Here is an 8,629-nt window from a genome sequence, read left to right as displayed (position 1 = left end):
GGTCCCCCCCCCGCAAAAGCATAGAGGAACCCCCCCCCCCCAGCGACAGAACCCATTGGGGGGGGACCCAAAACCCCCTTTTGGGACCCCTTGAAACCCCCTTTTGGGGTCCCCCCCTTTGAAACCCCATTTTGGACCCCCTTGAAACCCCCTTTTGGGGTCCCCTCCCCTTTTGGAACCCCCTTTTGGGACCCCTTGAAACCCCCTTTTGGGGTCCCCCCCTTTTAACCCCCTTTTGGGGTCCCCCCCTTGAAACCCCCTTTTGGGGTCCCCCCCTTTGAAACCCCATTTTGGACCCCCTTGAAACCCCCTTTTGGGGTCCCCCCCTTTGAAACCCCATTTTGGACCCCCTTGAAACCCCCTTTTGGGGTCCCCCCCTTTTAACCCCCTTTTGGGGTCCCCCCCTTGAAACCCCCTTTTGGGGTCCCCCCCTTTGAAACCCCATTTTGGACCCCCTTGAAACCCCCTTTTGGGGTCCCCTCCCCTTTTGGAACCCCCTTTTGGGACCCCTTGAAACCCCCTTTTGGGGTCCCCCCCTTTTAACCCCCTTTTGGGGTCCCCCCCTTGAAACCCCCTTTTGGGGTCCCCCCCTTTGAAACCCCATTTTGGACCCCCTTGAAACCCCCTTTTGGGGTCCCCCCCTTTGAAACCCCATTTTGGACCCCCTTGAAACCCCCTTTTGGGGTCCCCCCCTTTTAACCCCCTTTTGGGGTCCCCCCCTTGAAACCCCCTTTTGGGGTCCCCCCCTTTGAAACCCCATTTTGGACCCCCTTGAAACCCCCTTTTGGGGTCCCCCCCTTGAAACCCCCTTTTGGGGTCCCCCCCTTTTAACCCGCTTTTGGGACCCCTTGAAACCCCCTTTAGGGACCCCCCGAACCCCCTTCTTGGGGGGCCCCCCCAACCCCCCCCCCCCCCAGCGTGTTTGGGCAGTGACCAAACGTCTCCGGGGCTATAAATAACGGGGGGGGGGGGGGGCAACAGCTGCCCCCCAACAGCTGGGGGGGGAAGCAGCTGTTGGAGGGGAACAGCTGGAATGGGGGAATGGGGGGGGCTGGAATTCCATGGGGAGGAGCCATTGGGATGGAAGGGGAGAGGGATTCCCGGCTGGCAGCAATGGGAGGGCCGCTAATAGCTGTTATTGGGGTGTTATTAGCGGTTATTTGCCATTATTAGAGGTTAATTTGGAGTTATTAGAGGTTATTAGGGTATTATTAGTGGTTATTTGGGTGTTATTAGCGCTTATTTGGGTGTTATTAGCACTTATTTGGGTGTTATTAGCAGTTATTTGCCATTATTAGCGGTTATTTGGGTGTTATTAGCAGTTATTTGAGTGTTATTAGAGGTTATTTCCCATTATTAGCGGTTGTTTGGGTGTTATTAGCAGTTATTTCTCTATTATTAGCCGTTATTTCCAATTATTAGCACTTATTTCCCATTATTAGCAGTTATTTGGGCGTTATTAGCGGTTATTTGGGTGTTATTTGCGGTTATTACCCATTATAAGTGGTTATTTTTCCGTTATTAGCTGTTATTTCCCATAATTAGCGGTTATTTCCCATTATTAGCAGTTATTCGGGTGTTACTAGAGGCTATTTGTGTGTTATTACAAACTATTTCCAATTATTAGCGGTTATTTGGCTGATATTTGTGTTTTATTACCTTTTATTAATCTGGTAATAGCGGTTAACTCTCATTAGTAGCAGTTATTTGTCTGTTATTCAGAGTTATTTGTGTGTTATTAGCAGTTATTTTCTATTATTAGTGGTTATTTGGGTGTTATTAGTGGTTAATTGTGTGTTATTACCGGTTATTTGTCTGTTATTAGCGTTATTGGGGTCTATTCCCCTGTTATTCAGCCTTTTTAGCTATTATTCCACCATTATTAGCCTTAATTAACCCGTTATTAGCAATTATTTCCCAATTATAAGGCGTTTCTCCCCATTTCCCTCCATTCTTTGGGTCCATTCCCCCATTATACCCCCTTATTAAGCATTATTAGCCCATTATTAGCGATTATTGTCCCTTATTAGCGATTAGTAGCCCATTATTAGCCGTAATTGTCCCATTATTAACCGAATATTAGCAATTATTCCCCCCAATTAAGGCTTTTCTCCCCATTACGCGCCATTCTTTGGGTCCATTCCTCCACTATTCTTCCTTATTAAGCATTATTAGCCCACTATTAACGATTATAGGATGTTATTAGTGATTATTAACCCATTATTGGCAATTATTCCTCCATTATAATGCGTTTTACCCCATTTTTTGGGGCTATCCCCCATTATTACCCATTATTAGCCTTTTACCGCCCCATTTTGGGGACGCACCCCCTTATTTTGCTATTCCCGCCTTTATTAACGCTAATCACAGCCCACCCCAGGCCACGCCCCCTTCCACCATAGCCACGCCCCCTCACTCCGAAGCCACGCCCCCTTTCACCTCAGCCCTGCCTCCTTCTCCCCTAATACCCGCCCACCACCCGCTCTCCACCAATCACCGCGGGCGCGCGCGGCCGGCAGCCAATGGGAGGCGGCGGCCGCGCTGACGTACGAGGCGGGAGGGGGGCCGCCTCACGGAGGCCGCCATGATGAGAGCTGGAAGGGGTAGGTGAGGGGGAGCTGGGTGGGACATATAGAGACCCTATAGAGGGGTTTGGGGGGGAATATAGGGGGTAAATAGGGGTCTAGGGGTGCATATAGGGCCTGGAGGGGGTACATAGAGGTGGCTGGAGGGGAAGGCACCGGGTTTGTAAGTGTATAGGGGTGCTATAGGGGTGCTTTAAGGGCTCTATGGAGTCGTGGGGCTATATAGGGGTCTAGGGGTGCTGGGATGGGGATGTGAGGCGTGTATAGGAGGGGGACTGGGGGGCTATATGGGTATATGGGAGGTATAGGTGTGTCTGGAGGGGTATATGGGGGGTCTATGGGACATATGGAGGATATAAGGGGGCATAAGTGGAGTTTGAGGGTTCTATGGGACTTATGGGGGGCATAGGAGGTGTCTGGAGGGGTATATGGGATGTATGGGGGAATATAAGGGGCGTATGGGGGGTATAGGGGATATATGAGGGCTATATGGGACATATAGGGCCAATAGGGAGTCTCTGGATGTCTCTGTGGGGGCCTGGAAGGGGTGTATAAGGGATATAGATGGGGACTGGAGGGGTCTCTGGGGTGCCTGTGGAACATATGGGGGGTATAGGGGTATGTGGGGTGCATGGGGGATATAGGATCCATAGGCGTCCATATAGGAGGGCGGTATAGGGGCATGGGGGGGGTATATAGGGCCACGAGGACCATAGAGGCCCACTGTGAGGCCATGGGAGGAGGGTGTCTATAGAGCACCTATAGGCAGCTATAGGTCCATAGAGGGTCCCTATAGGGTCCATATAGGCCCCTTCCCCCCCCTACCAGGCGGTGCTGCCCCGTGCGCCGCCCCGGGGCCGGGGGCAGAGCGAGGGGGTGACCTACGGCCGGGGCAGCCCATGGTGCCCCCGGTATACACCAGCCCCTACAGTCCCTATAGACCCTATAGGGACCAGCACCAGCCCCTATAGACCCTATAGGGACCATATCCAGCCCCTACAGCACCTATAGACCCTATAGGGATCAGCACCAGCCCCTATAGACCCTATAGGGACCAGCACCAGCTCCTATAGGGACCATATTCAGCCCCTACAGCACCTATAGACCCTATAGGGATCAGCACCAGCCCCTATAGATGCTATAGGGACCAGCACCACCTCCTATAGACGCTATAGGGACCCGCACCACCTCCTATAGACCCTATAGGCACCAGCCCTTGTGGCCCCTATAGGCACCATATCCAGCCCCTACAGCCCCTATAGGAACCATGCCCAGCCACTATAGGCACCAGCCGCAGCCCTTATAGCTCCTGTAGGGACCATATCCAGCCCCTATATCCCCTGTAGGAACCATACCCAGTCCCTATAGGCACCAGCCCCAGCCCCTACACCCCTTATAGGCACCATAGCCAGCCCCTATAGGCACCATAGTGACCAGGCCCCTATAGACTTCATCCCATAGGGATCTGACCCACCTGTATAGACTGGATCCTATAGGAACCCACCCCACTAACCCCCTATAGACCTTCTGCTATAGGATCCGGCCCCCTATAGACCTCCCCTGTAGGCACTGACCTATAGGTCCTCCTTCCTTCTCCTTCTCCAGGTCCTGGATGAAGCTTCCGGTTGGGAATGACACTGGGAAAGGTACTGGAATCCCTATGGAGCTTCTCCAAGGGCTCATATGGGGTTGTGCCGCCTTCACCCATCAGACCCTATAGGGGAGAGGTAGTGGAATCCCTATGGAGATTCTCCAAGGGCTCGTATAGGGTTGTGCTGCCACCTTCTATCAAATCCTATAGGGCCAATGGGGGGGTATAGGGGGATATAGGGGACCCCCCCCTCCCACAAAGGCGTGGACGGCCCCCTATGGCCACCCCACGTAAGAACCGGAGGTAGAGGGACATAGGGGACAAAGCCACCCCTATGGGGGCAATGAGGTCCCCAAAGGGCTTTAGTCCCTACACGTGGATCCATATCCCATGTCCCGTATATGGGGTATGGGATGTATGGGATATGGGATATCGGGAATGGGGTATGGGATATAGGGTATGGGGTATCGGGAATGGGATATGGGGTATGGAGTATGGGATATGGGATATGGGGGTATGGGATATCGGAGGTATGGGATATATGGAATATATGGGATACAGGAGACAGGATAAGGGGTTCCGTCCGTGTCCCCACAGGATGCGGTGCTCTCCCTGCTGGTCTCCAGTGTCTGTGTGTGGGGGGGATGTGGAAATGGCCCCAAATCCCATTGGAATCATGGAAAATGACCGGGAATAGCAATAAAAGCCTAAACTGGTCCCAGTGCCCATCCCTACCCCCTATAGACCCCCAATAACCCCCTATAGCCCTCCATAGGCTCCTTATAGCGTCCTTCCCACAGTGCACCGCGGCGTGCCTTCCGTTTTTGCATAACCTGCCTAGCGACGGCCGCTGATTGGTTGGCTAAGGGGCGGGCTGCACGCTGATTGGTGGAGAAGCAAACGGGGGTGGGCGGTCCACCTGCTTGCCAGGACTTCAGGCACTTCCGGTCCGGCCTTCCGGCACTTCCGCCCGGCGCGGCGCCCTGAAGAGAGTGGTTCCGGGTCACGGGGTCGCCATTGCGGAGCGGAGGGAGGGAGATGGAGCGCATCGGTGGGGCCGTGGGGAGCTATGGGGTGGTTATGGGGTCTATGGGGTGTCTATGGGGGGTTATGGGGGTCTATGGGGTGTCTATGGGGGGTTATGGGGGTCTATGGGGTGTCTGTGGGGGGTTATGGGGGTCTATGGGGTGGTTATGGGGTCTATGGGGTGTCTGTGGGCGGTTATGGGGGTCTATGAGGAGCTATGGGGTGGTTATGGGGTCTATGGGGTGTCTATGGGGGGTTATGGGGGTCTATGGGGTGTCTATGGGGGGTTATGGGGGTCTATGGGGTGTCTGTGGGGGGTTATGGGGGTCTATGGGGTGGTTATGGGGTCTATGGGGTGTCTGTGGGCGGTTATGGGGGTCTATGAGGAGCTATGGGGTGGTTATGGGGGGCTGTGGGGGTCTATAGGGTGTCTACGGGGGCTATGGGTGTCTATGGGGAGCTATGGGGTGGTTATGGGGGTCTGTGGGGTTGTTATGGCGGGCTGTGGGGGTCTATGGAGGGTTGTGGGGTTATGGGGGTCTATGAGGTGGTTTTAGGTGTCTGTGGGTGCTTATGGGGGGTTAGGGGGGTCTATGGGGTGGTTATGGGAGTCCATGGGGGGGTTTGGGGGTCTGTGGGGGGTTATGGGGATCATGGGAGTCTATGGGGTTTTTATGGCTTGGTTATGGGGGTCTGTGGGGGGTCTCTGAGTGCTTTGGAGCCCCCTGACCCCCCACTGCCCCTCCCCATAGCGCTGCCCCCCCCCTCCCCACGGGAGCTGCCATTGGCACTGCTGGAGCTGGGCTGTGCCGGGACCTTCGAGCTGGTGGTGGGACCCCCGGGGGGGGAGCGGGGCCCCCCCCACCGAGCCACAGTGAGGGCCTCATTGAGCCCCATTGACACCCCCTGAGCCCCATGAGCCCCGTTGACACCCTTCGACCTCATTGACCCCATTGACACCCATTGAGCCCACTCATCCCCATTGAGCCCCATTGACCCCATTGACATCCATTGACCCCATTGAACCCCATTGAGCCCCACTGATCGCCATTGATCCCCATTGAGCCTTTTGATCCCCGTTGACACCCATTGAGCCCACTGATCACCACTGATCCCCATTGGCACCCATTGACCCCATTTATCACCATTGACACCCATTGAACCCTATTGATCCACATTGACCCTCACTGAACCCCATTGACACCCATCGATCCCCATTGAGCCTATTGACCCCATTGATCCCCATTGACACCCATTGACCCCATGACACCTGTTGATGCTGTTGACCCCATTGACACCCATTGACCACCATTGACACCCATTGACCACTATTGATCCCTATTGACATCCATTGACACCCATTGACCCCATTGATCCCCATTGACATCCATTGATCCCCATTGACACCCATTGACTCCCCTTTGTACCCCCATTGTATCCCAACCCCTCAATAGGCCCCCATTAACCCACATTGACCCCCCCCTTTGTACACCCCAACCCCCGCCATTGACCCCCCCATTGACCCCAATAAACCCCCTTTTGGGACCCCCAAGTGCATGGGGGGGGGATGAGACCCCTGAGCCACCCCTAAACTGAGCTCTTCCCCCCCCCCCCAGCTCCCCTGGGGGTCCCCCCTTTTGCCCCCTCCCTTGTTTCGGAGCTGGAGCAGCAGCTTTTGGGGTCCCCTGAGTGGCTCCCCCTCCACCAGCATGAGAGGGCAGAAAGGTATGGGGGGGTCTATGGGGGTCCTATGGGGGGTCTGTGGGGGTCCTATGGGGGGTCTATGGGGGTCTGTGGGGGTCCTATGGGGGGTCTATGGGGGTCCTATGAAGGGGTCAATGAGGGTCCCATGGGAGTCAGTGGGGGTCCTGTGGGGGGGTCTTACGGAGATCTGTGGGGGTCCTATGGGGGGGTATATGGGTGTTCTATGAGGGTTTCTTATGGAGGGGCCTTATGGGGCTCTTATGGGGGGCTCTTATGGGGGTCAGTAGGGGTCCTATGGGGGGATCTTTTGGGGGTCTTATGGCGATCTATGGGGGTCCTAGGGGGGAGTCTTATAAGAGTCAATGGGGGTCCTATGAAGGGGTTTTATGGGGGTCTTATGGGGGGAGTCTTATGGGCGTCTATGGGGGTCCTATGTGGGTGTCCTATTGGTGTAAATGGGGGTGCCATGGGGGGGTCTTATGTGCCCCTATGGGGGTCCTATAGGGCTCTAAAGGACCTTGAGGGGGGTTCTTCTCCCGTGACCCCCCCATTGCCCCCCCCAGGTCATGGCTCCGGGTCCCAGAGCCCCGGAACCTCTTTGCCTTGGAGCCAACCCCGGCTCTGGGGGGCTCCGGGCCCAAAGGGACCCCAAAAGCGGCTCCTTGAGGGGCTTCATTGAGGTGAGGGGCGTCCTATGGGGGTTCCATGGGGTCCTATGGGGGTTTGGGGGGGTTCTATGGGGTCCTATGGGGGTTTGAGGGGGTTCTATGGGGTCCTATGGGGGTTTTGGGGGGGTTCTTTGGGGTCCTATGGGGGTTTTGGGGGGTTCCATGGGGTCCTATGGGGGTTTGGGGGGGTTCTATGGGGCCCTATGGGGGTTTGGGGGGTTCTATGGGCCCCTATGGGGGTTTGGGGGGGTTCCATGGGGTCTTATGGGGGTTTGGGGGGGTTCTTTGGGGTCCTATGGGGGTTTGGGGGGTTCTATGGGGGTTTTGGGGGTTCCATGGGGTCTTATGGGGGTTTGGGGGCTTCTATGGGGGTTTTGGGGGGGTTCTATGGGGCCCTGTGGGGGTTTGGGGCTGTTTTGGGTGGTTTTGGGTGTATTTTGGGCAATTTTGGGGCTATTTTGGGCTCCTGACCCCCCCCCGGCCATCCCCCCCCCCAGGAGCTGCTGCCCAATGTGGGGCTCTCAGCCAAGAACTCGCTCTCGCTGCGGCGCCCCCTGGCCCCCCCAAGGAGAATCTCTGGGGCAGCGCCACCTCCTGTCCCTTCTGGCCAGGTACCCCCAGAACCGCCCCCCATGGACCCCCCCCATGGACCCCACCTATGGACCCCCCCATGGACCCCCCCATGGACCCCCCCCCAGAACCCCCCCATGGACCCCCCCCCAGAACCCCCCCATGGACCCCCCCCAGAACGCCCCAATGGACCCCACCTATGGACCCCCCCCAGAACCCCCCCCAGAACCCCCCCCATGGACTCCCCCCCATAGACCCCCCCATGGAACCCCCCTATGGACCCCCCCATGGACCCCCCCCATGCACCCTGCAATGGACCCCCCCATGGACCCCACCTATCACCTATGGACCCCCCCCATGGACCCCCCATGGACCCCCCCCATGCACCCTGCAATGGACCCCCCCATGGACCCCACCTATGGACCCCCCCCATGGACCCCCCCATGGACCCCCCCCATGCACCCTGCAATGGACCCCCCCCATGG

At 56.6% G+C, this 8,629-nt stretch overlaps 1 long non-coding RNA gene across 1 annotated transcript; it reads left to right on the top strand.

Annotated features, from left to right (window-relative positions):
* Positions 1-2,562: 2,562 nt before the first annotated feature.
* Positions 2,563-8,261, top strand: LOC308231133. The gene is made up of 6 exons (XR_013958616.1): positions 2,563-2,603; positions 4,191-4,231; positions 4,977-5,227; positions 5,955-6,927; positions 7,470-7,586; positions 8,072-8,261. It is a non-coding gene; the product is annotated as an uncharacterized lncRNA (long non-coding RNA).
* Positions 8,262-8,629: the final 368 nt, after the last annotated feature.

Source organism: Psittacula echo (genome assembly GCF_963264785.1).
Source record: "Psittacula echo genome assembly, chromosome: 31".
In the NCBI taxonomy this organism is placed as follows: domain Eukaryota; kingdom Metazoa; phylum Chordata; class Aves; order Psittaciformes; family Psittacidae; genus Psittacula; species Psittacula echo.
Note: the sequence above shows the minus strand (reverse complement) of the source record. Positions and strands in the feature narration are given on the sequence as shown.